Raw genomic sequence first — 26,934 nt, 5'->3', positions numbered from 1 at the left:
TGGCTGTTGTGTCTGCTTGAAGTGTGACATGATAAAATAAACTCTACAATACCTGGTGGTACTGCTGGCTCGACTGGATCAAAATGCAAAATATCTCCAAACAACAGCATAAGAAATCAAGCCAACGCCAGGGGCAATCAACCCATGCCTTGAGAAGAGAGATTTGCTTTCGCCTCACATAATGGGCTGGCTCATGTGGGTCCCTAAGCTGCAGAGTCTAGCTCGGGAGGGTTTGCTATTGGATTTCAATGTAGAAGGGATGGGGGAAGCGACAGCAAGCACTTAAGGCATGATCCCAAGCCACAAGAGCTAGAACATGAATAAGCACAAGCCAGTAGCTGTTCAGTGGTAGCTGCGGCATCTATTCCTTAGAAAAGTCCTTGCTGAATGGGAATTTATTATTACTATGGTGCTGTAAATATGGTTATCAGGAGTCCACTGGTCTGAGTTCTCACTGGCAGGCTTAAGCTGGGTACCCTATCCATCACCCCTTCTCCCACCCAAATCTAAACAGGGTCTCTGCTAGTTAGAGCTGGGGGCTAGATTGGAACGCCTGGATTCTATTCCCAACTCTGCCGTAGTTTTGCTGTATGACCCCAGGCAAACCCTTAGAGTAAAGCTTTCAGGTGCCTCCAGTACATCCCGCGGCCCTGAAATCAGTGGCCTGGCCCTTGCTGCCAACCGTGCTGAGCACCCACCACTTCCACTGACCTCCCCTGGAGCGGGAAGTTCTCGTTGCTTCTGAAAATATACCCCTTTGGCCTTGACCCCTGGGTACCGAGTTCCGTGTGAGGAAGCACTGACAAATTTGTGGATGATACTGACAAACTCAGCAAATTTGCGGATGATACTAAACTGGGAGGAGTGGTAGATACGCTGGAGGGGAGGGATAGGATACAGAAAGACCTAGACAAATTGGAGGATTGGGCCAAAAGAAATCTGATGAGGTTCAATAAGGATAAGTGCAGGGTCCTGCACTTAGGACGGAAGAACCCAATGCACAGCTACAGACTAGGGACCGAATGGCTAGGCAGCAGTTCTGCGGAAAAGGACCTAGGGGTGACAGTGGACGAGAAGCTGGATATGAGTCAGCAGTGTGCCCTTGTTGCCAAGAAGGCCAATGGCATTTTGGGATGTATAAGTAGGGGCATAGCGAGCAGATCGAGGGACGTGATCGTTCCCCTCTATTCGACATTGGTGAGGCCTCATCTGGAGTACTGTGTCCAGTTTTGGGCCCCACACTTCAAGAAGGATGTGGATAAATTGGAGAGAGTCCAGCGAAGGGCAACAAAAATGATTAGGGGTCTGGAACACATGAGTTATGAGGAGAGGCTGAGGGAGCTGGGATTGTTTAGCCTGCAGAAGAGAAGAATGAGGGGGGATTTGATAGCTGCTTTCAACTACCTGAAAGGGGGTTCCAAAGAGGATGGCTCTAGACTCTTCTCAATGGTAGCAGATGACAGAACGAGGAGTAATGGTCTCAAGTTGCAGTGGGGGAGGTTTAGATTGGATATTAGGAAAAACTTTTTCACTAAGAGGGTGGTGAAACACTGGAATGCGTTACCTAGGGAGGTGGTAGAATCTCCTTCCTTAGAGGTTTTTAAGGTCAGGCTTGACAAAGCCCTGGCTGGGATGATTTAACTGGGAATTGGTCCTGCTTTGAGCAGGGGGTTGGACTAGATGACCTTCTGGGGTCCCTTCCAACCCTGATATTCTATGATTCTATGATTCTATGACAACCCCACCCGTGGGGACATCGGTTCCAAGCGGGTGAGCCAGCTGGATGAGTTTCCCCTCTTCACATACTCTATTCTGGAGAGGCGCGATGGTCCAGTGGTTAGGATGCCAGCGTAAGATTACGGAGACCTGGCTTCAGCTCCCTGCTCTACCATGGCCTCTCAGTGTGACCATGGATGAGTCCTTTAGGCCCAGTCCCTTGGTCATGTTTGGGTATCTCACTCCCATTGGGTTGTCTAAGCCCTGGTCTCCACTACAAACTTCTGTCAGCATAACTACACACCCCTGAGCACTATAGTTACACTGACCTAACCTCTGGTGTAGACAGCATGGTGTTGACAAGAGAGTTTCTCCTGTCAACATGGCTACCACCTCTTAGAATCATGGAAGATTAGGGTTGGAAAAGACCTCAGGAGGTCATCTAGTCCAACCCCCTGCTCAAAGCAGGACCATTCCCAACTAAATCATCCCAGCCAGAGCACTGTCAAGCCGGGCCTTAAAAACCTCTAAGGATGGAGATTCCATCACCTCCCTAGGTAACCCATTCCAGTGCTTCACCACCCTCCTTGTGAAATAATGTTTCCTAATATCCAGCCTAGACCTCCCCCACTGGAACTTGAGACCATCGCTCCTTGTTCTGTCATCTGCCAGCACTGAGAACAGCCGAGCTCCATCCTCATTGGAACCCCAGTTCAGGTAGTTGAAGGCTGCTATCAAATCCCCCCTCTCTCTCCTCTTCTGCAGACTAAATAACCCCAGTTCCCTCAGCCTCTCCTCGTAAGTCATGTGTCCCAGCCCCCTGGGGAGGTGCAGTACCTATGTCAATGAGAGAAGCTCTCCTGTGGGTGTAGGTAGCGTCTACACTAACCTCAACTGCAGCGCAGCTGCACTGGTGTCGCACTGGAAGCATAGACAAGCCCTTCACCTCAGTTCCCCATGGGGAGCTATCTTGAGGGTAAACACGGCGAAGATCCTGTGCTCACTGTGGGCCAGCTAAGTATCTCAGACGTCGTCACAAGGCTGGAGCCGTGCCAGGATCTGGGAAACTGCATCTCTGCATGGCCTAGAGTAGCAGAAAAGTTTTCAACAGAAGAGATTGTGAACACGCACACGTGTCCCTGAAGGCTCATGAATTTCACAGGCTGTTTCATCACCGATTCTTGGGTTTGCCTAGCGTGCCGGTGTTTTCATGGGGGCGTTGGGAGGTGGGAGGAAGGGGGGTGGTGCTCTGCTTCAGAGAGATCCGTACAGCAGACTGCAGGCACAGAGCATTTCCAGCTGTTGTGTCGAGGTGTTTATTCCCGCCCTCTAGCTTGAGGTTTAAAGGACATCATAAACCCTCACATCAAAGGCACGATTCACCTCCTACCCCTGCACCTTGTGTCATCAGTTACACCCAGGGCATAAAATGCCACCACATGGGTTTGGCAGCTTTTCACACCCCCATCTCAGGGCAAACCCTTTTGGTTTGGGATCGTGGATGCTCAAATAGGGCACAGAGCCAGATGGCATGAGAGCGGGATTTGAACACAAAACCCACCCTCTCTAGGATGGTGGCACTTTGGTGCAGTGTTCTGAGGCACTCCAGATTGACACCAGTTTGGCAGGCATCCCTCCCTGTAACACGTCTCCTGAGCAGTGGGCACAATCCCTGGGGGATTGAATCGGAGCCCCTCCCCACCCCCAATCTCCCTTCTCAGTGTCTTTCCTCTGGGAGCAGCCACTGCCTTTCAGGTGCTGAGCATCACCAGTAGGTTTCTCTGCATTTAATTAGCTCCTGGCTGGCAGCCCCTTCCTGCTCTGCGTCTGAGCCCTGGCTCGGAATTAACTACCGAAACGACAGGCTCATCTGGGCCTCCTGCTATGGAAACTGCTGTGGTGGAGTGTGGCTGGGCTTCAGAGTCCCCTCCTGGGAGTGCCGAGAGACCTGTACATAGAGCCGCACCTGTGGGCATCAGAAAGACATGAGCCTCCGACATCATTCTTTCTATGAGTCAGATAATAAAATCCCAGCACTGCCGGCACACAGATTGTCAGCCCAAGCTGGGCTTCAATCTGACCAGAGAGCCAGAGTTCAGAGAGGAGAAGGGTTTGCTGGGAAACCATGTGACAGTGAAGGCAGAGCTGCTAGATGAAGAAAAGAGAAGAAAAAGAAGAAGAAAAGAAGAAGAAGAAAAGAAAACGGGTCCCAGAGATCCCTGAGCCAGAGAACCTAAGCCAGGGATTCCTGCATCTGTAACTTCTAGCTGAGCTACAGCCTGTCTTTTAGAAAGAGACATCCAGTCTTGATGTCCCCACAGACTCACAGCGCATAGAAGTTACCAAAAAGGCCATCAGTTCGCCAAAAGTATCCCACAATCCCCTGGGCAGACTCACTTTGTCCTCTGGGCAGTCAAGTTTGGTGGCAAATTTTCCCACGCTGCACCATGAACAAAGGCTAAAGCTGCCACATTTTGGGAGAGCACTAGGAAGTCTGGGATATGGGGGGGTTGGATTCAGGCCCACATAATGCAGTGTAGATGCTGGAGCCCTAGATTGGGACCCAGGGGTCAACAATTCCTAATGTGGGGTTACAAACGAGTGTAGACGCTCAAGCCCTAAGGTAACAAACCCAGGATCTGTTAACTCCCGTTCTTACACTGCAGTGTGGACAGACCTTGGGAGATCCCATACTCACAGAAGCATTGTTGGGCTGAATTCAGATGTTAGTAAAGAGGGGGTCAGATCCTCAGATGGAAGGTTCTATAGAAGTGCAAAGTATTTTTATTATGCCAACTTTGGGGTGTTTATCCAAACTGGGCCTTTTGAACCTCTGAGTAGGAAAAACCACCAGAATAAATGCCCTGCATGGGGCGCTTTCCTGTTTATGCTTCTGACCTCGACTGAAAGCAGGAAACTCAGAATTAAATGGACTTTTTGTTTTTTGAAAGGAGAAATGGAAAATCCAAACTCCTTAAAGGTATCTGTGCCTCAAAATGTAACGGCTCAGTTTGGGTCCTGGGTGAAGGTTCAGGCTGGGGAGCGATTTTGAGTCCATTAGAACCAGTTGGCGCTGCCTGGATCCTGAATCTAGCTGAAAGGTGTATGGATTTGACTTGACTTGCAAATGTTCTGATTGTTTTGGGAATTGCACCTGCCTGGATCTAAAGCTGTAAACACCAGATGGAAATAGATGATCCACAAGGCGATTTCCTGGCTGTGAAACCTGAACGGCCACCACCAGTCATGCCAAAGGGTAGTTGTTATCTAAGAGTAGTGAGAAGGCAGGAAAATGAAAACAGGGTTTATTGCTGGTTTTTTCTGTTTGTTTCTGAAATGTGTGCATGTATGCATCTACATTAAAGATCACAATTACTTTCATCCAAGTGTTGAGCACTTCAACGAAAATGTAAAATTGCATTAATCAGCTAGTATTAGAAATGCAGATGAGGCCCAATTAGGGCTTCCCTCTAATTATTTTTATTTTGAGGACACAGCAGAGATCTGAACCTAATTGTGTCTGTACATAAGAGACAAATGCTGTCCCCAGGAGCTTGCAATCTAGCTAAGAAAGACAAGCCAAAGGGTGGGAGGGGGAAGTGGTACTGTCCTTGTGTTACAGATGGGGACTGTGGCCCAGAGCCTGAAAGCTACTTAGCCAAGGTCATGCAAGAGTCTTTGACAGAGCCAGGAATAAAGCCCATCTCTAAGGAACCTCAGACCAGCTTCTTAAGTAGAAGACTAGATCTCTCTATCTAGCTACCTAGCTATCTCTCTATCCCCACACACCCCTTCTATCTCTCCACCTCTCTAACCCCCCACACCCCTTCTATCTCTCCATCTCTCTATCGCCATACACCCCTTCTATCTCTCTATCCCCACACACCCCTTCTATCTCGCTATCCCTGCACACCCCTTCTATCTCTCTAGCTATCTATCCCCATAGAATCATAGAATCATAGAATCATAGAATATCAGGGTTGGAAGGGACCCCAGAAGGTCATCTAGTCCAACCCCCTGCTCGAAGCAGGACCAATTCCCAGTTAAATCATCCCAGCCAGGGCTTTATCAAGCCTGACCTTAAAAACCTCTAAGGAAGGAGATTCTACCACCTCCCTAGGTAACGCATTCCAGTGTTTCACCACCCTCTTAGTGAAAAAGTTTTTCCTAATATCCAATCTAAACCTCCCCCACTGCAACTTGAGACCATTACTCCTCGTTCTGTCATCTGCTACCATTGAGAACAGTCTAGAGCCATCCTCTTTGGAACCCCCTTTCAGGTAGTTGAAAGCAGCTATCAAATCCCCCCTCATTCTTCTCTTCTGCAGACTAAACAAGCCCAGCTCCCTCAGCCTCTCCTCATAACTCATGTGTTCCAGACCCCTAATCATTTTTGTTGCCCTTCACTGGACTCTCTCCAATTTATCCACATCCTTCTTGTAGTGTGGGGCCCAAAACTGGACATAGTACTCCAGATGAGGCCTCACCAATGTCGAATAGAGGGGAACAATCACATCCCTCGATCTGCTCGCTATGCCCCTACTTATACATCCCAAAATGCCATTGGCCTTCTTGGCAACAAGGGCACACTGCTGACTCATATCCAGCTTCTCGTCCACTGTCACCCCTAGGTCCTTTTCCGCAGAACTGCTGCCTAGCCATTCAGTCCCTAGTCTGTAGCTGTGCATTGGGTTCTTCCGTCCTAAGTGCAGGACCCTGCACTTATCCTTATTGAACCTCATCAGATTTCTTTTGGTCCAATCCTCCAATTTGTCTAGGTCCTTCTGTATCCTATCCCTCCCCTCCAGCGTATCTACCACTCCTCCCAGTTTAGTATCATCCGCAAATTTGCTGAGAGTGCAATCCACACCATCCTCCAGATCATTTATGAAGATATTGAACAAAACCGGCCCCAGGACCGACCCTTGGGGCACTCCACTTGATACTGGCTGCCAACTAGACATGGAGCCATTGATCACTACCCGTTGAGCCCGACAATCTAGCCAGCTTTCTACCCACCTTATAGTGCATTCATCCAGCCCATACTTCCTTAACTTGCTGACAAGAATACTGTGGGAGACCGTGTCAAAAGCTTTGCTAAAGTCAAGAAACAATACATCCACTGCTTTCCCTTCATCCACAGAACCAGTAATCTCATCATAAAAGGCGATTAGATTAGTCAGGCATGACCTTCCCTTGGTGAATCCATGCTGGCTGTTCCTGATCACTTTCCTCTCATGCAAGTGCTTCAGGATTGATTCTTTGAGGACCTGCTCCATGATTTTTCCAGGGAGTGAGGTGAGGCTGACTGGCCTGTAGTTCCCAGGATCCTCCTTCTTCCCTTTTTTAAAGATTGGCACTACATTAGCCTTTTTCCAGTCATCCGGGACTTCCCCCGTTCGCCACGAGTTTTCAAAGATAATGGCCAATGGCTCTGCAATCACAGCCGCCAATTCCTTCAGCACTCTCGGATGCAACTCGTCCGGCCCCATGGACTTGTGCACGTCCAGCTTTTCTAAATAGTCCCTAACCACCTCTATCTCCACAGAGGGCTGGCCATCTCTTCCCCATTTTGTGATGCCCAGCGCAGCAGTCTGGGAGCTGACCTTGTTAGTGAAAACAGAGGCAAAAAAAGCATTGAGTACATTAGCTTTTTCCACATCCTCTGTCACTAGGTTGCCTCCCTCATTCAGTAAGGGGCCCACACTTTCCTTGGCTTTCTTCTTGTTGCCAACATACCTGAAGAAACCCTTCTTGTTACTCTTAACATCTCTGGCTAGCTGCAGCTCCAGGTGCGATTTGGCCCTCCTGATATCATTCCTACATGCCCGAGCAATATTTTTATACTCTTTCTTGGTCATATGTCCAACCTTCCACTTCTTGTAAGCTTCTTTTTTATGTTTAAGATCCGCTAGGATTTCACCATTAAGCCAAGCTGGTCGCCTGCCATATTTACTATTCTTTCGACTCATCGGGATGGTTTGTCCCTGTAACCTCAACAGGGATTCCTTGAAATACACCCCTTCTATCCCTCTATCCACCATACACCCCTTCTATCCCTCTATCTCTCTATCCCCACACACCCCTTCTATCTCTCTATCTATCCTTATTATGCTTAAAAGTACAATTTAACCCATATTATGGATAACTATTAATATTGATGATTATGATTTTATTAATAATTTTATACCCCTTCCTTTTCCCCCTAGTATTTTCCCACAACTGTTTATGACCAAGGGTTCTGCCAACCCAGTAGCAGAGTGAAACAAATAAGAGGCAGTGAAGCAATGAGCCAAATCCACCAGTTCTTATTCCATTTTTGCTCATGTAAAACTCCCATTGAAACCCTTTGCATGGCTGAAACCCTTTGCAGTGAGCAGCTCAGGATTGGCCGATGTATTTATAGGCTTTTATAATACAGTTATGTGCAATATCGTTACAGAGTAGCAGAAGCAGAAATCTACCCTGACAGAGATTTATTTACCTTAAGATAACTACATCCACCTGATCACAAAGTCAAAGCCTCCAAAGAGTCTGGAGTGTTTATATATGTTAATTCATGTGTACATATGCTAATGAGTGTTTATGTATGCTAATAACTTCCATTTAGGAACTGCGGGAGCTAGAGGACTACTTAGTCTCACCCAGCTGTGGCGAGCCATGCTTCAGGAAATCATTCAAACTGTTTTATTCACAAGAACACCCCTCCACGGCTCCAGGAGAGTCTAATACTATTCTATCTGTTTGCTTTATCACTGTCACTGGAGGAAAATGAGTAGCCCTGAATCAGTCTTGATCCCCAATTTAATACCTCCCTCTCTTTAGTATTGAACTGGAGGAAGCTACAGCAGACGCAATGTGGCGGTGGAATGCAGCTTTGCATATCGGAAGCATACAGGTGGCAGGGTGTGGAGCTGGGAATGTGGACCCGTGCTGTGAGAAGAGAGGCGCGCCCTCTCCTGGGGAGACCCCAGTGGCAGCCTTAGAGAACAAGGCTGGGAGATGACAACACTCCCTGGGATTGGAGTTTTGGCCTGGGGGAGGGCCATGTTGTGGTGACAAGAATGGTTAGCACATGGCCCTAAAGCCGAAATGAATTCTTCGAGCTGCAGAGCAGCGCCGTGCACGGAAGAGGCCAGGGAAATGCAGGCCGTCTCCAACCCCATGTCCCAGGTGAGTGGGGAAACAGCTGCCCCCATGCAACTCACCGCCAGAGCCAAGATTGGAATTTGGGTCCCCAGCACCAAGGCACAAGTGACCCTGGGGCACAGGTTGGACGCCCTTGGTCTGAAGAGAGGGGCTGAGTCAAAGATGACAGCCTGGTGCCTGATGGATGGGGAAGAGGGCACTGGTACCATGGTGCTGGAAGCAGATGTGGAGGGGAGGCTTTCTGAGGGGTGGGGAGAAGATCAAGAGCCCAGTGTTGCCAGTGTTGAGTTTGGGGTGTTGGCTGGACATCCACATGGCGATACTGGCAAGAGGCTGGATTGGATGAAGGGCGATGGCTTGTCAGCATGGGTAGATTTGCGATTTGCTGGCACAAAGAGAGCAGGCACAGCGAAACAGCTAGTGGGAAGGTGGGGAGGGTACAAAACCTAGGACATCCGGGGTGATCCTGAGCCCATAAAACCGGACAGCTGGCACGTGTACTGAACACCTGGGATAGCAACCTCCAAAAGGGACGATCCTGGGAAAACCTGGCCAGGTGGCAACCCTGGAGGAAGGAGAGAAGTGAAAAGTCGCTGAGCACTCAAGGAAGGTGTAGATGGAGCTAGCTTAGCACCCATTGATACCAACACCTTTTCCCTGCTGAAATCCAAGCTCTCGTGTTCCATTTTAAATGGGTAGCCCTAAACTAAAATCGAGGGCTCTGTCCTCATTGCCATGTTCATTAGCTTCCAGCACGAGTCTTCAGTGATGTAAATATTGTCCCGGCTGGAGATCCTGGAGAGCCAGAGAACATGGGACAGAGAAGGGAGAGGGACACAGAGATGGGGGCACAGAGAGTGGGGGAGGAAAGGGAGAAAGAGGGAAGATGGGGAGGTTGAAAGGCAGGGGACACAGAGCTCAGGGGTACTTAGGTCTGGGTGGGTTTGGCTCAGGCCTGTCTCATGCTCTCAGCGCGGGCAAAATGCACATAAATCCCTCTGTGCGGGTCATACCCACCTGTAGAGCAGAGCCCACGAGAGACACCAAGATGAGGAGAGAGGCTTCATGGTTAGCAGTGCTCAGCACTGGTGACTTTTCTGGCTGGGTTCTGTGGTGATGGTACAATCCTCAACAAGCAGAGAAACTCTGGAATGCAAAACGCCACACGGCACTTCAATGAGCAGCCGGGACGCAACTGCTGCCTGGCTCAGAGAGAGGATTATGGCCGGTGTCCAGGCGAGATCCCTGCCAAGCCCTCTTGCCTTGGCAGAAGCTCTAGCCACAGGTCTCGCCTGGTGTTGGATCCAAAGCAGCAGGGCCTCATGTCAAAGACAAACTCTCTGCGCCAGCAGCCTTGACCGAGCAAGGAGAGAAGAAAGGCATGCAGAGGAGTAGAACTGCAGCGGCGTGGAAGTCTCTCCTTGTGGCACCTTTCAGCCGCATGGAGCCAGATCCTGAGCTGGGGTCGATCGGCAGAAGCTGTGTTGACTCCCAAGGAGCAGCGTCAGCTTACGCCAGCCGAGAATCTGGCCCAAGAGGGAACTCAAAATCAGCTTCTCATAAAAATTCTCCCATTCAAGGTCTGGTTGGCAGGAGCCGTCCTGCCAGGGACGCCATGCTGATGGAAAGCAGAGACAAGAGGGTCCGGTCACAGACACTGAAAAGGAAATTCATGACATGGAGTGTGCTTGAGAGCGTGCTCTGAATATTGGAGTTCTTCTTCTAGCACTTCTAGCAGAGGGCATTTGCTAATGTTCAGCCTGAGTTTCCCCCATGCGTAACTCCATCCCATTACTCCCAGTTACACAGACTTGGATGCAAGCCAAGCCTACACTGAAACATTTTTCTGGCAGAGCTGTGTCAGTTTGGGTGTGAAAATAACACCTGGCTCTTATAGAGCATTTTCCATCAGTTGATCTCGAAGCACTTTTGCAGATGGAGAAATGGAGGCAAGATTATTTGCCTGAGGTCCCTGGTAGAGCTGGGAATAGACGCCAAGTCTCCTGTGTCCTAGGCTTGTGTGCTTGCTACTAGGCCACACACCCTCCAAAAGTCAAGAAAAAAAGTGGGCATGTGACTCTTAGGCACTTTGGGAATGATGCAGAGAGATGTGAGCATGATCTTAGAATATATGTATGGAGGGGTCAATTCCCAGAAAAGAACCGCCAGCCTGAACATTCACCCAACACCTAACCCAGCATTCAGGGTGCTCAGGCCTGGCATATGCAACATCACCAACTTTGCCAGTGCCTGCAGCCTTATCTGCCCGACCACCGCAGAAGGTGGGTACAAGCAGGAAAGAGAGCGTGTGTGTTACAGGAGCAAGACCAGCCTCTCAGTATCAGCACATAGCAAGCCACTAGGGTACCAGGGAGAGTGATGAGCTAGCCAGCCATGTGGCTGGCCTATCAGGGCACGTGTAAGGTACATGCTAAGCAGCCTGAGCTCTGGCTTGGGTTTGCAACCAAACCCCTTTCTGACCACACACAAACTCGGGTTAGCAAGCACTCAGGACCCGGGTCCTAGGACCCTGCTAGGGAGGTGGGTCAGAGCCAGAGTCCTGCTGCGACTCAGCTCCAAGCCCCGTCATTTCTCAGTGTGGACACAGCTCAAGGCCTGGGCCTGAGTCAGAAGGTCTGCATAGTGCAGTCCAGACACATTAGCATGGCTGCGAGACCAGAGTCCAGCAACTGTAAGCCCAGGTTTATAATGCAGTGTGGATGCTCTAGTCGGAGCTTGGAAACACCAGGTCCCCAAGCCTGGTAGACACACACTCAGATGGTTATTAGGAGTCTGCACAGCAGAGCCAGGGCCTGCCCTTGGCCCCACTGGAGTCAGTGAGAGTTTAGCTTTTGATAACATAGTGGCTTTTGATTTTGATTTTTTGATATTGCTCCCCACTGCTATATTGAGATGAGACCTCCCGCCACCAAATGCGGAGAGTGTGCTGCTAGAAACAGCCTCCCCCCATCAGTCCTGGTCCCCTGGCCCCGTCACTCTCCCTGATAAGGCCTTATGGAAATGCGTCCTTGGAGCCTGCAGTCTCCATCAGCTGCTCTCCCCATTCCATGCCATTGGCCTCGCTTTCGGAGAGAGGATGTTAGACAGATGTCAGGTCGGGGGAGGAGAACACGCAGATCTTGCTGTCCAGTGGCCTATCTGGGGAAGTTCCTAAGCAGACATTTGCAGCAGGAGGCTGGCTCTCTGCAGGGAGGTCTTTCAGAGATTTATAGAGTCTGAGGCCAGAAGGGACCACGATGATCTTCCAGTCTGACCTCCTGCACAGAACAGGCCAGAGAACTTCTCCAAAATAATTCCTAGAGCAGCCCAGAGAAACAGCCCATCTTGATTTAAAAATGGTCAGTGAGGGAGAATGCCCCACAGCCCTTGGTAAGTTGTTCCCATGGTTAATTACTCTCACCATTAAAAATGTACACCTTCTTTCCAGTCTGAATTTGTCTAGCTTCAGCTTCCAGCCGTTGCATCATGTTAGATCTTTCTCTGCTAGATTGAAGAGTCCGTTATTAAATATTTGCTCCCCACGCAGGTACATAGAGACCATGATGATCAAGTCACCCCTTAACCCTCTCTTTCCAAGGTAAATAGAGTGAGTGCTGTCCCGAGTCTTCCCACAGCCATGCAGAAGCCACGTCGCTCTGAGCATGGACAGTCCCCGCCATGCCTGAGCATTCCCCACAGACACTCGGGCATCCTCACCCCAGACGCTTGTGGCATTGGTTCCTCAGAGCAGAGCATAGAAGAGACTCAAGCCCTGGGATGCTCCATCCATTCCTTACTCTTCCCCTTGGACCCCTGAGGATAGGATTCCTACTCACCATGCACCCCAGCAGCCAGTCCTGTCTCATCCTCTGTGCGCTCGGAGGGCTGCATCTTCAGGGGACCACTGTGATTCCACAGGACAGGAGGAGCAAGGATTTGGGACTGCACATCACTGAAGTTGTTACAGGAGTGCTCCATGTCTGTATCTATTTTCATACTCGCTGATAGAATCAGAGACATATATTGGGACACTGTAAGGACCAACTCCAGTACACATAGGCAGGTCTGAATTTCCTGCTAACCATCCCCCATAATAACATACGAGACAACCTCTTAACACTAAGATAAAACTATATCACCATCTACTTGTGGGGGCACTGCCTACATTAAACATTAAACTATATAAATAGTTAGCTCAGTGGTTTTCAACCTGTGGTCTGTGGACCCCTAGCGGTCTGCAGACTATGTCTAAGCGGTCTATGAAAGGTTGTCATGACCCAAGAGCAGTGGTTTTCAACCTGTGGCCCGCAGACCCCTGCAGGTCCACAGACTATGTGTAAGATTTCCAAAGGGGTTCGCACCTCCATTTGAAATTTTTTAGGGGTCCACAAATGAAAAATGGTTGAAAACCACTAAGTTAGCTAATAGATAAAGTGCCACTAGATGGCACTTAGGAACATGTAGCATAATCCCTGGGCTTTTGTAGGACAGATAAAACTTCTTGTGTCCTGAAGACTGATATTAGCTGTTTACTTTAGCTCGTGATGTCAGAAGCAAAAGGTGTGTTACTGCATTAATTCTATGCAGCAGCTGGCCAGAGGCACCAAGTCACTTCTGCAAAGGCTATCAGCAGCATCTACTTCCCACTGCCATGCAAATGCACAGGGAAGTCTGTGAAATAAATCTGAGAGATGGCTCCGTGCCTGGAACCAATTCTCCGGAGCACTCTGCATGTCAGGGAGGTTGGGTCATGGGACAAAACCCTCAGAGCAGCATCCTCAGCCACAAGATTTTGTAAAAGCAAAAAGAAATCCCATCACTAAAAGGACGGGAGAGAGAAAACCACTAACATGCTGCCCCCTCCTTGCAGCATTTGAGAGCTGTGTATTAATAATTCATGATTAACAGAAACTTCTTCACCTAATCATTCATCAGGAGATATGTTTGAGTGCCTTGGTGAGAGTGGTATTAATGACTCGTGGCATTGCAATTTATAATGGGCTGGGTAAGAGGTATTTAATACTTGAAAGCTGGGCTTCTCTGCCACGCAGAATTTATTTAAGACAATGATTTCTATTCTTCATTCATTGTGTGATTCTGCTTTTTTTCTACGTGTGTTTCTTGCATTTGAAAGGTCACTGGGAGGAAGCAAACAGGGCAGCATGGTGTTATGATTCAGTGTTAAGAACTGGGTTGTCGCTAGGTTAAAATCCCGAATCACCCGTGCCAAGGTGCTGAGGGCAACATTAACTCAGGCACAGCACTCCTCCTGCAGACTTAACCGTACGGGCTTTACAACACAACTAGTAATATGGTGAAAGTCGCACCTCTACTCAGGAAAGAATCAGGACCAGAGGATGCTGGCTACTCAGTACCTTGGATGTTTGAAAGTGGCCTGGACCCTACAGTACAGTGTCCTAGTGGGTTGACCACTGAAGTGGGACTCAGGAGACTTGAGTTCTACTTCATGGGCCAGTCACGTCACTGCCACGTGCCTCAGTTTCCCCATCTGTAAAACGGATAATGATCCTGCTGTGCTTTGAGATCTACTAATGTAAAGTGCTGTGTAAAAGCTAGGTACTGGCATTGTGTGCAACACAACCACATTCCTATTGTGCACCTTGTGACTTGTCCATGATTTTTAACCTGGGCAATTCAAATCTGCAGTAATTGGAGCTGGTCTATATGGGAATTTATACTGGTATAAGCTAAGGTGTGAATTTAAACCAATATAGCGCTGCCGGTAGAAGCCTGCCTGTGGATACTCTTATTCCAGTATGAGGGCCTTTTTTTCAGTTTAGCTTATGTCACTATGGAAGGGGTTTTAGTTAACCCAGAAAAAGCCACTCTTATTCCAGAAAAAAAGGTGGACACTTACACTGGAAGAACTATCTTGGGTCAACAATACCATTATAATTATACTGGCATAACTGGTAACACTTTCCCCTGTAGACAAGCCCTCAATCTTTAACCCTCCCCCCAATTTTATTTTTGGTGAGTGACTTGTTTGTGCCCGATCCTGATTATCCCCTGGTCTATACGCAAGTATCTGTCGACAAATGCATTTTCATTCAGCGAGGAGTTAGCCATCTGTTCCCTTTGCCTCCTCATTCGCCAGTTATTTGTCATGTTGTGTAATTGGTCTCCTGAATCACATGGTATTATTTCGGCTCTGAGATTGGAGGACTGGAACTTTTAAACCAGGAAGTGAATAGCAAGGAATGATAATTTTATGAAAAAATTGAGGAATGAGCCATCTTCCCTTAGCAACCATGAAGCTGCACTCTCTAAGGACCCAGGTCTTCTTGACTCTCATCCTCCTTTCACCTTTCTTCCTCCTTTGAGTTTCTCCTGCCCATATGTTGTGCCATAAAATAGTTTGGTGGCTAGGATGGTCTCCAGGGAGTCAGGAGACCTAAATTCAAGCCCCTGCCCTGCCACTGACTCCTCCCTGTGTAAACATGGGCACGTTCCTTTGCGTTTCAGTCCTCATCTGTAAAATGGGGATAACATCCCTTGCAGAGGTGTGGTGAGGATAAATATATTACCAGTTGTTTAGAGATGCTACGGCAGTGGGGCCAGGCGAGTACCTAAAACAGGGAGATTTAAACTATAAGATCTTTAATAAGGGGACTGTGGGTTCTGTCTTGGTTCTGAAAAAGGCCCCAGAGAATTAGCTCCAAGGACAGGACCAGGATACTGGAGTCATCTGGGTTTAGGCCATTGAATCAGGATGCTTCCTTATTTATAAGAGAGACAAGGTGGATGAGGTGATATCTGCTATTGGACCAACTACTGTTGGTTAGAGAGACAAGCTTTGGAGCTCCACACAGCTCTTCTTCGGGTCTCGTCTTGTTTGAAGTGGTCCCTTCTGGAGCATGTGCAATGCAGGAGATGGTTCCTCCATGTTTCTGAAGTCCTTTGAGTGAGCGGTTGAGCCTATTTGGAGTTGCCTGTCGTCAGAGATGAGATGAGTCCTTTGGTTTCTTACATTTGCTCATGAAGTCCCGGTTTGGCTTCCTTCCTCCACATGTTGTGGAGTTTCCATTTCAGACAGCAACATTCAGAGTCTTCCAGTGTGGTTTGCAGTGTTTGTTCTAGCCGTGTTGGTCCTTATTTATATGGGCACATCTCAATGGAGCACCCAGCTCAGCCACAGGCAGTCAGCTAGCAGGTAGTCTGCAACAGTCTAGTGGAAACTCAAGCTTTACTGTCTCCATCAGATTCTTCTGGCATCCCCACAAGGCTTTTTCACAGTCCCCAAGGTGAACCCAAGATGGCTGTAGGATGCTGGGGGAAGGTTTGAGAAAAATCACATGGGCAAACTTTAACCCTGGCAACGAGTTACCATGTCCCCAATTATCTTTACAAGGAAATTGGCCAGAAATGTGCATCAGAGATGATCTTTGAGTCAGTGTAGCCAACTCTTGTGATTTTATCCTGAGTTTCATGGTATTTGGGGTTTTCCTTAAAGCCCCAGCACCTGGAATCCTGGGAGTATGTGAGAATCTCATCTCAACTTTCATTTTTTTTAAAGTATGCTTCTAGCCCTCATAGCTGCAGAGTAAATCTTGTCAGTGTGACTGTAAAGGCTCAAAAACCAGAAACCAAATGAACAGAAACTAAATTTTTTATATATATATAAAAGCAGTTCTCATGATTTTTGATAGATAGGTAGATAGATAGATAGATAGATAGATAGATAGATAGATAGATAGATCTTGAGTTATGTTAGACTCCATTGCTAACTGCCAACAAAATCTTTATAGCATACCAAACCATTCTTTATTCTGTTTATGTTTCACATTTTACAGGAAAAAACTATTTTAGAACTACCTTAGGCAGTTTTAAATTATTTTTATTCATTCCATTTTTCATATCCCTCTGGGCTGAAAAGCAAAGTTCCCTTATTACCACGACCATCACTGTACCGGCCTCAGAAGGTGAAAAAATGTTCTGCTAATACATAGTAGAGACGTCTAAAAAATTATCTAAACCAGTGTTATTATCCACAATGATATTACAATGGTATGTTAGGACAGTATGTCGTATGCCTGGCCTGGAAACAAGTGCTGTGTATCCCAAATTGGAGGGATACCTGGTTACTTTCTAATGGTTCAAAGCACCTTTTCTAGTGATTCTGGTTTGTGAGACATCCTGGATATTAAACCGATCACTGCTCAAGGAATCAGATAAAGGGAAAGTATGTGTTCGTATGTGCATGTACAAGTGTATGTGGACATGTGTATGTTCATGTGTGCATGCCTGTCTGTATGGAACCCATACCTGCAGGGTGTGGTGCTGTGTCCCCCTCTAGTGGCACCGAGAGCACAGAGATTAACGAGTCTGCTACAGCCTTAGCTAAGAGCCATGTGGCTTTTAGCTCATGAGGTAGACAGAGGCTCATGCATTTAGCTCCAGAGGTCGCAGGTTTGATCCTGCCCACCAACCACCGGAGTCTGTTGATGTTACATGTGCACATGTGGGTATACACACGTGTGTGCTTGTGAACATGCGTGCTTCTGTGTGTGCATGTGTGTTTTGCACCGGCAGTGGGGGGAGGCAAAGTGATGGCTCTTTGAAAGCGGCTCAGAAGGTTTGAAAGTTAGCATGAGTCCTGGGTACTGGACAAAGGGGCAGAGTGCAGGAGATGTGGCTGAAGGTGCAAGATCAATGCAGTGTATCCCATGGCAATTGTCATGATGTTTGTATGGATCCACTCATCTGTGTGAAATTAGGACCTCGTTACAAGGTAACAGTGAGACAGTGCTGGCTGGCATGATGGGCAGTCGTCTCAGAACAGCTGCTGCCCAACAGTTGTCAAGTTTTTTGTAGGCCTCGGGCCAGACGAGTTTTCAGAAGGGATCTGAAGGAGGACAATGTAATTTGCATTGCGGTAGCGTCTAGGAGCCTCAGTCCTGGGCCAGGACCCCATTGCGCTAGGCACTGTACAAACAGGACAGGGAGACAGTTGCTGCCCAAAGAGCTTATTTCATCCATCTCTATTTGGGGAGGGACTAGTTACTGGCTAAGAGGGTCTGGCTCTGGCTCATCCCTTGTGATGAATACAATTAGGAACAAAGGAATTGCCAGACTAAACCAGAGCAAGAAGGCACAGACTCCCCCTGGAGTAATTTCCTCCTTACTGGAAATTACTAGTTGGCTGGTGCCTCATTGCTTGAGGGACTAGATCCCTTCCAAAGTTCTTGTTTCTTCCTTTAACACTTCCTGTTCCAACTCCAGATCCCGAATCTGAAATCCCACTAATTCCAGCAAATGCCCCACTACGTTGTGCATTTGTTTGGTCCTCTGTTCCCTGCGGGGAGCTCGCAGATACAGTGTGATGCTGAGGTCAGTGCTCAAAGCAGATACGTTGTTGCAGTGCATTTCCATGCTCCGGATTGCTTGCTCTGGCAAGGGCTGACGTCCCAACCCCACGCATTTCTGTACAGTGTTTTCCTGGCTTCCTTTTCCACCCCCTACCGCAGCCCCCGAGCAGAGCAATGTACACGATGTGGTGGAATAAAAAATCACATGCCCCCCAGCATTGTAAAACTCTGCAGCCTCCAGATAGAGTCATCTCCCATGCGATGTTCGGAAGTCAGAGGGAACAACGATAGCATGAGAGGGAAGGAGAATATATAGCGATTTTTCTGCTTTCATGCAGACTCTTAATCTGCAGCTGAGTCCTGAATTTGCATCGAATGTCAGTAAAACAACTGATTCCCCGCCCTGCGCCTCTTCTCCCAGCCTCTCCTGTGGTCCCCCCAGCAAACGGCTCGAATGATCCTCTGCAAGCAGAGAAAATATCTAATAGAAGAAGGTTTTTGATGTGTCACATCCGTCACTGGTTCAATCAGTGGAGATTGTGTAGCTCCTGACAAGCTGTTTTGTCTGTGAAACTGTTTAGACTGATTTAAAGGACTCGGGCCTTGTGCTCCCGCCGCACAACTGCCTGGTAACAGTTGTTATGGCAAACACGCCGAAAGAGCATTTACTGTCAGCACTAACGAGAGTGAGAAAGCTAGTGGGTTTGTGTCTCTCCCCCTTGCACAGGATTCCACTAGGTCTGAGCCTGCTTGGTTGGATTAACTGTGCTGGGAGTGTAATTCCATAGATAGATAGATAGATAGATAGATAGATAGATAGATGGGAGGGGATGTATGGGGAGAGAGAGAGAGAGAGAGAGAGAGAGATTCTCCTCTCACTTACTAAAGGGGTAACTCTCACAGGTCTGAGTAAGAGAGGTCAGCCCCACACTTTTCCTCATTAATACTGCATCCTTTTGCTATTGGTACCACATCCTTTTGCTAATGCTATGAGGAGAAAAATGCTAATTTGTTATTATTATAAAGCCAAACTCTTTGCTCCCTTTTCATTCGGTTCTTACTAGGGCAAAAGTCCCTCTGTCTTTGATGAGAATCTGGACCAAATGAGGACTGAATATGGAGTTACTATTTGGGCCCAAGCAGGGGCTGGGCTGCTCGGCACCTCTAAGGTTCAGGCCCCTTGACCTGAAGAGATCTGGGGGGTCAGCCCATTATGTGGAAGCTGATTCTGTTCTTATTCCCTGTTGTTTGCTGGGCTTGTTCCTCAGCTGGCTCCTATCCCTGCGTCCTGTGCTTCCTCCAGCGACTGATCAGATCTGACAGGCTCCCTAATCTGCTGCCAAAAAAGAAACCTGCGTGAAGAACAGCTCCCAACGTGATGGGTGAGTAAACGAAGAACCCGTCCTGAGAGAGACCCAGGCAAGGAGGCCAATGACTCTTTGAGCCTTCACCACTGGAGGGAGGAGATATTTTTAAAAGGAGCCATGTAACCATAGAAACTCAGAGGAGGGTCTTTGAAATCAAATGTGGGGAAGGTAGATTTCCTCCCAGTCCTAACAGCTGATCCCTGTTCAGTGCAAAAAGTCCCTTCCCCATCCCACAGCTGGTGATATTACCCTGTGCATTGGTCACATTGTACTCTGGCTGCCATCTGTGTTCAAGCCATTGCATGATCTCTTTGCAGAATTCTAGTAGGTTCATTCGACTGATGCCCCTGGGGCAAAGAATCCTGAACTTGGGTTCATGCCTGGGAGAAAGGCACCCTATGTATTGGACTCACGCTGGGGACCGTAGCAACCATCTAGGCAGACCTCCTGAATAGCACAGGCCAGAATCTCACCCAGTAATTCTTCCATTAAGCCCATAACTTCTGGTTCAGCTAGAAAGTACCAATTAGTAAGATCTGACCTGAAGATGACCTCAGTATAAGCACGGAAGCTTGTCTCTTTCACCAACAGAGGCTGGTCCAATAAAAGATATTCCGTCGCCCACTTTGCATCTCTTAGAAAAAGATGCTCAGTCACAATGTAAAGATGTTACTGAGGCAAATAACTCTGAGGAGAACATTAGGGAAGCATGTGGAGAATAAGCATAGGAGAGTGCCTGCCATTACATTAGATGGGTGGACAGTGCAAAGCGCTATCACTTCTAAAGCTGGGTGGGAACCGGAGTTTCCATTTTGTTGGACAGTCTGAGATTTTGAAATTCTTTCCATTGTGAAATGGAACAAAAACAAAGAAAAAATTTCAAAATTTCTCAATTAAATTCTGAGGAAAAGAATAATTTCGGATCGATCAGAATGTTTCGTTCTGATAAAATCAAAATGTTTTGTTCTGAGTTTGACCTTTTTCAACTTTGAAAAGTGGTTTTGTATATAAATAAAAGTGAATTTTGTTCCAAAACAAAAAAATCAAAATGTTCTGTTCTGAAAAACGTCGAAACAGGACAGGATAGAAATGCTTCCTATTGGGGGGCAGGGACTGGGTGAAGGTTCCGAAAAGAAATATATTTGAAATCAACATGTTTCCTTTTTAACAAACATGGCATTTTTGGTCAAAAAGTGTTTCAACAAAAAAAATCCAAGCAGTTCTACCCGCCTGTCCTTTTGGGGCCCAGTGCGGGACTCAGACAAGAACTACCACCCTGGGATACTATTGCACCACTGGATGCTTGTCTACGCTCCTGAGTAGAGTGGATGTTGGAAGTTCAGGTGACTTGTACTTGGGGTCAGTCACTGGAGTTACTGCTCTATCCCAGACTTGCCACAGGCTCAGGGTGGGCCATGGCCATAGCTGGAGTGACTCCCTGGCAGTTTGGGGAGTTAAAGCTGCCATCAGCCTGGTCTGTCGCATTACCACTAACATCCTCTGCTGCCACTGCAGGATCGGCGTACGAGTATGAGGGAAGCCTGGCCTGTAGTCTGCCATTCGCTGGCCCTGACGCGTCGAGCAGGGAGTCTGTCTGCCTGTCTCGGGGGGGAGGCTGGGAGGCAGGCTGGGGGAAGGCTGCCAATTCCAACTTGTACCTGTCCCTGCTCTTCCAGGCCTGGGGCTCCACACACACACAAAGTTCTGCTAATGCCCCTAAGTCCCAATCTGCAGCTGCTCCTTCTTGCCCATTGTAAGTAGGACACAGCACCATACAGTCACAAACTACTTTATCCCAGGAACATCTGGGCAGCCTAAGGTCTGTCCTCCACGCAGTCATGTTAGCACGCGGGCAGGCCTGTGCCAGAGCCACCTAGCTCATTCCCAAGTAGCTTGCGCCCTAGTCATCCTATCTGGAAACACCACACTGACAGCTGGGCTAGAGCTCACGTCCTCCTGCTGAAAAAGCTCAGGCTGGGGATCCTGAGCTAAAGGTGGATCTGCAGGGACTGTCAGCAGGGAGCAGGTCCAATTCCATCCAGTTGGGGGCAGTGGTGTGCAAGCATATTGTACAGTCCCAGATACGCTCCCCTTGTTCTCATGGATCTGAGACTCATGGGGCCATCTAGGATTTCACAGCTGCCACTCTAGACCTCTGGCTCCACAGCAGTTGCCTCTCTTGGAAACAAGCATCTCCTACCCTTCTGACTGGGTTATTTCCAGGGTGCACTGTGATATCCCCAGCAAAAGATAGGCTGCCTCAAAAGGCCTGTCTTGCCTTCTCTTCCAAAACCAAACACAGTGTAATTCCCACAGTTCTACCACACAGCTCCTTCTAAGCAAGCACATTTTATTCTTAAGGTAAAAGTGACACAGTGAAAACATATATATAAAAACCCAGTAAGAACCGACATGCTTAGCTAATTAGCCAGAGATGATGCCCCCCACCAGCTCAAACATGGGCTTTGCCAGGGGTGCAATCCTTCCAACCCCACCCAGGGGTTTTCCCATGGTTTCAAGTCCATCACCCAGTGTGCTCAGAGCCAGAATACAGTCCTATGAGGCCTCAGTAGGCCAAAGTCCTTCCAACCTTACCCTAAAGACTGGGGCCATCTGTGGACGAGAGGTCCTGTCCATTTGCTGGATGAGAAAGAAGCCATTGGGTCAGGACACCAAAAATCATTTCTTTGTCCACTGGTCCCTGGAGAACCCAGTTTGAGCTAATATATGTCAGCCTTTCCAGGTGGCAGTGCCTCTCTAGAGATGTTACAACCGGCGTGACTTTGACTAATCAACCCCCACTGTTCATAGTTCCTGGAGGAGCTGTATTTACTCTACCAATGGAAATATCTACAATCCCCAGCCCACAAGGCTATATAAACCATTCATGTAATACAATGGACTCCAAAGATCTGAAACTTAATTCAATAAGATTTATCTTAACTCAGCAAGGTTCATCCAGGAGACTGCAGGAGATTGTCCTGTTTGTCCCTTCCCCCTTGCTCCAATTTGTTGTGTAGTTCCCATAAATTATGGAACAGCATTGGCTGGCTCTGCGGTGTGTTTGGGGAGGGACACAGAGCTGAGTTTCTTGGAAGGATTTGCACATTAAGAAAAGATAATAGATTTCTCCATCTGGCAGGAGAGAAGGAGGCCATGGTTTTTCAAACTTATCAAACAAGCCCAGCAGAAGATAAGTCTCCCTGGGATGCAGGTGGTTGCAGATGAGCTATTGTTCGCACAAAGTGAAGGCAAATCAGAAACATTAAGATTCCGGAAGCTTTGCCAGGGAGTCAGAGGTTGCAGCCTGCAATATGGAAACCAGAGGGGGCAGAAGGGATTGCGTGGAAGTGCTGTGGATGCAGGCAGACCCACAGCTTTCATGGCCTGGGGAAAGGCCAAGGCACTGGGAGAGATCAGAAGCCAGGGTGGGGGTTATGCTCTAACACAAGGATACAATGAGCAAGAGTCGTGGTTGCTGGATGGGAGGCTCAGAGCAGCCTGGAAAAGAGCGCTCCCGGCACTCGCCGTCATGGGGAATGCTCGGGGGGAACATCAGAACAGGGGATGTTGCAACAGCAGAACATGTGAGCTGATCTCAGCCAGCGGCACAGAACCCAGCAGGGACACGTGCCAGAGGGAAATGGGGTGTCGGAGTAACACCCTGGCTAGACCTTTCCTCCCCAAATGCAGCCTGGGCAAGGGATATGAAAGCAGCCCACCGCCCACTGACCCAGAACTGGCACCCATGGGGCTGAGCGGGATCTTCAGTCCCCATGTCCAAATCATGCCTTGGCCCCTCTCCCTGGCATCTCCTGAGCCCAGACTCAGGGAGCAGGAGGTTGCTCCACCCTGGAACGGGCTCAGCCTCCCAGCCTTGACACCTCTAGTGGGATTTCCAGCTGCCTCTGGGTCAAGGGGCAGATTCACTGCAGTGCTGGCATCGCAGCAGAGTGGAAGCCACTTGATCCGCCCCCTATTTGGCGCTGCGGGAGCTGGTCTGATCCTATACAGGGAAGCCTCTGGGGTAGAGTTTGAAAGCTCATTGGGGCAGGAACTATCTTTTCTGTTCAGTATTTATATAGCACCTAGCATGGTGGGCCTAATTCAGGTCCGTGACTGGGGCTCCTGAGCACTGCCTCAATACAAATGTGCTCCCAACTAAAGCATAGATACGGAGGGAAAGAGATAAATGCAATATGAAGGCAACACATTCAGACTGGTGTTTATGCAGGGCGTTATGGAGAGAGGTGCTATTCTCTCTATGGTTACTGCTGAAGCTATCCTCCGTAATGTTCCTTATGCCATGTGATGGTTCTCGTTTGCCTGTGTGGTCCTATCGGCAGCAGCTTCGCATCTGAAACATTCCATCCAGAGACGCTCAGGTAATACACTACTGGGTGAATGTTCCGCTACTCAGGCCCCAATTCAGCAAACCACTTAAGCATTAATTTTAAGTCATCTGAGGTCAATAGGAGTCAACTACTTGCTTAAAGTTAATCACTTGCTTTAGTGATTTGCTGAATTGGGACCTAACGGAATTGCACCACAACTAACATTTCTGTTCGGATCTAATTGCAAATAAAGTCAAACCTGTAAGACCAGCACCATCTGGTAATGTCCCCTAATATTACAGGTTTCAGCTTCCCATTCTAAACTGAGTAAAACATAAGAACATAAGAACGGCCATACTGGGTCAGATCAAAGGTCCATCTAGCCCAGTATCCTGTCTTCCAACAATGGCCAATGTCAGGTGCCCCATAGGGAATGAACAGAACAGGTCATCATCAAATGATCCATTCCCTGTTGCTTATTCCCAGCTTCTGGCAAACAGAGGCTAGGGACACCATCCCTGCCCATCCTGGCTAATAGCCATTGATGGACCTATTCTCCATGAATTTATCTAGTTCTTTTTTTAATTCAGTTTTGCTTGTTTGTCCTAGTGGGAAACAGTTAAATCAGAATACATATAAATACCAATAAAGGTTTGCAGGGATTAAAAAAAGACCCAGCTTGAAAGCTTCTACAACCTATAATAAAGAGAAAGCCCTCGATACAGCAGTTCAGCTATTTCAATAACCTTGAAAGCATTTATAGCAGCTGAATAAAAAGAATTGAACTGTTGTACTGGGTCACTGAGGCTCAGTAATGCTATTTTATTTAAACAAATATGAGCAGGGATTAACTGTGTGTTTTACTGAACAAAGGCCATCTGTTTGCCCTTTGTTTTTATCTCTGCTTCCAACCAAGAGGTTGATGCAGGAAGTCCTCTGTTCTTTGCCTGGGACAGATCTGAGAGGGGGCATAGGCTTAAGAATGAATCATGGAAGCCATTTAGATTTAGGAGAGTTAGTTATTCAGCTCCATGTTTTAGGAGGTAACTGGGTTAAAACATAGGGCAGCTTGGTTTTATTTCACAACTAGGTATTATCCCAAAGGCTAAGGCTTCTGTTCTCCTTATCTCATTACACAAGAACAAGGCATTGTTCAATGAAATTAAAAGGAAGGAATTTCAAAACATATCAAAGGAAATACGTTGTCATCCACAGGATTAGACTGTGGAACTCACAGCCACATGAAGTCTGTGAGGCCAATAATTTAAAAAAAGGGACTGGACATTTTTATGGGTACCATACAGAATATCATAACATTTTGGAAGGACTATTACACTTCATGTTTCAGGGTCCAAGGCTGTGACGGGTTGGATCATAGAAACCCCCTTGGGAACTGTCAACTGATGTGCCAAGACTACTTCTGCCCCTGCTTTCCTGCCCTGTCAGTTTAGGATTTCAGTGCCCTGCCTGGTTTGAGCCAGATACAAGAGTGATACATTTATACAGATAGGATGTCCACACTCAGTAGATTATAAGCTTTGTAATGATACCTTACAAGAGACCTTTTGCGTACAAGAGACCTTTTGCATGAAGCATATTTTAGTTACATTATATTCACACTTATCAGCATACTTTCATAAAATCATATAGAGTGCATCACAAAGGCAATCTCCGACTATTAGGGACCACAATGAGATCTAATCCCACATCTGCCTACTGCAAGGTACTTACCCTTTCCTTTGAAGTGTTTGGCACTGGCGTACGTCAGAGACAGGAAACTGACCTAGGGATTAGGGTTAGCAATTCCTGTGTTCCTAGATATGTATCAACTGATGCTCACAAGAGGTAAGCAATTTGCCTGAGGTCATGCAGTAAGACAGTGGCAGCACTGAGAAATCATGTCTGTCTATCTTAACCACTAGATAAAATAATTCTTCTCATCCTGATTCCCATTCCTGGGCCAGCACTAAGAGGCACAATGCTGTTTTCCAATCACGTAAGACAATCAGTATAAACCCAAGTGGCAAATGCCATCAGTTTTGGTATCCACAACACATTCATTGCTTTAAAGTCCAATCAACTTTAGCTGTCATTCTTTAGTATCACAAAGGCAACATCAGGCATGTGCTGGATAATGCAGTGCATGGTGTTTAACCATAATAATTTAGTTAACTGAATTAAAATGAAGCACATTTTGCACATCTTACTTTGGACAAACTGCTCTTGGCTTCAAGGGGAGCTTTGCCTGAGCCAGGGCTAGATAAATACAATAGGACCTGCTCCCATTAAACAACACTAATCCGCACTACACAGCACAGCAATTCAAGTGTGTCAGATTGCATTACACCTAATGTGCGTGCTGACTAGAGTGGGGCAGGAAACTGAGTTTTCGAATATTTTTCCCATCCTAAATCAGGATGAAAATTTGTAACCTTGGAAACTTCTGGCATCTGAAAATCTCCACACAAAAAATCAGCTCAGGTCAGTTGAAACAATGGTTTTCTTCTTGATCATTTCAAAGCATTTCATTTCTGTTTTGACCTTTTTCAATGTTTTTTTTTAACTGTTTTTCCCATAAATGAACTTAAATTTCAAAACAAAAAAGTTGTTTCGAACTGAACAGCAGAACTCTTTCATTTAAAAAAAATGTTGGATGTCCCAACAATTCGGAAACATTTTTTAAAAAACAAATGTCAAAGTGGGAAATGAGTGGAAACTGACCCATTCCCCCAGTTTCAGTGTTAATGAATCAGCATTATTGGATGAAAAAATGTTTTGTTATAAAATACCCAGCCGGGTATTAGAGTTCGTGAAATGACTTCCTGACAAAGGCTCCTTCGCATTAAAGTGCATTGCACAGATCGAGCACTGGATAAAACCTTTTAAACTCTTGAACTCTAGTTAAATCTTAGGGAAGAAATTTGTCAAGCTCATTTGTCCTCTTCTCCAGATTAAATTTTCATTTTCTCCTTCCAGCCCATTCAGGTCTGCAGAGTGATTTTCTGGCATGTGTTCACTCAAGTAAAACTGATGCTGGAG

General features: G+C 47.4%; 1 protein-coding gene across 2 annotated transcripts in view; it reads left to right on the top strand.

The window, feature by feature from the left end:
- Positions 1–26,934, top strand: part of LOC125626865 (acid-sensing ion channel 2) — a 1,352,865-nt gene that overhangs the window by 87,993 nt on the left and 1,237,938 nt on the right. The gene's annotated exons all lie outside the window — the stretch shown is intronic.

Source organism: Caretta caretta, chromosome 27 (assembly GCF_965140235.1).
Source record: "Caretta caretta isolate rCarCar2 chromosome 27, rCarCar1.hap1, whole genome shotgun sequence".
In the NCBI taxonomy this organism is placed as follows: Eukaryota; Metazoa; Chordata; order Testudines; family Cheloniidae; genus Caretta; species Caretta caretta.
The sequence above is the reverse complement of the archived record's forward strand: the minus strand, read 5'-3'. Positions and strand labels throughout refer to the sequence as shown.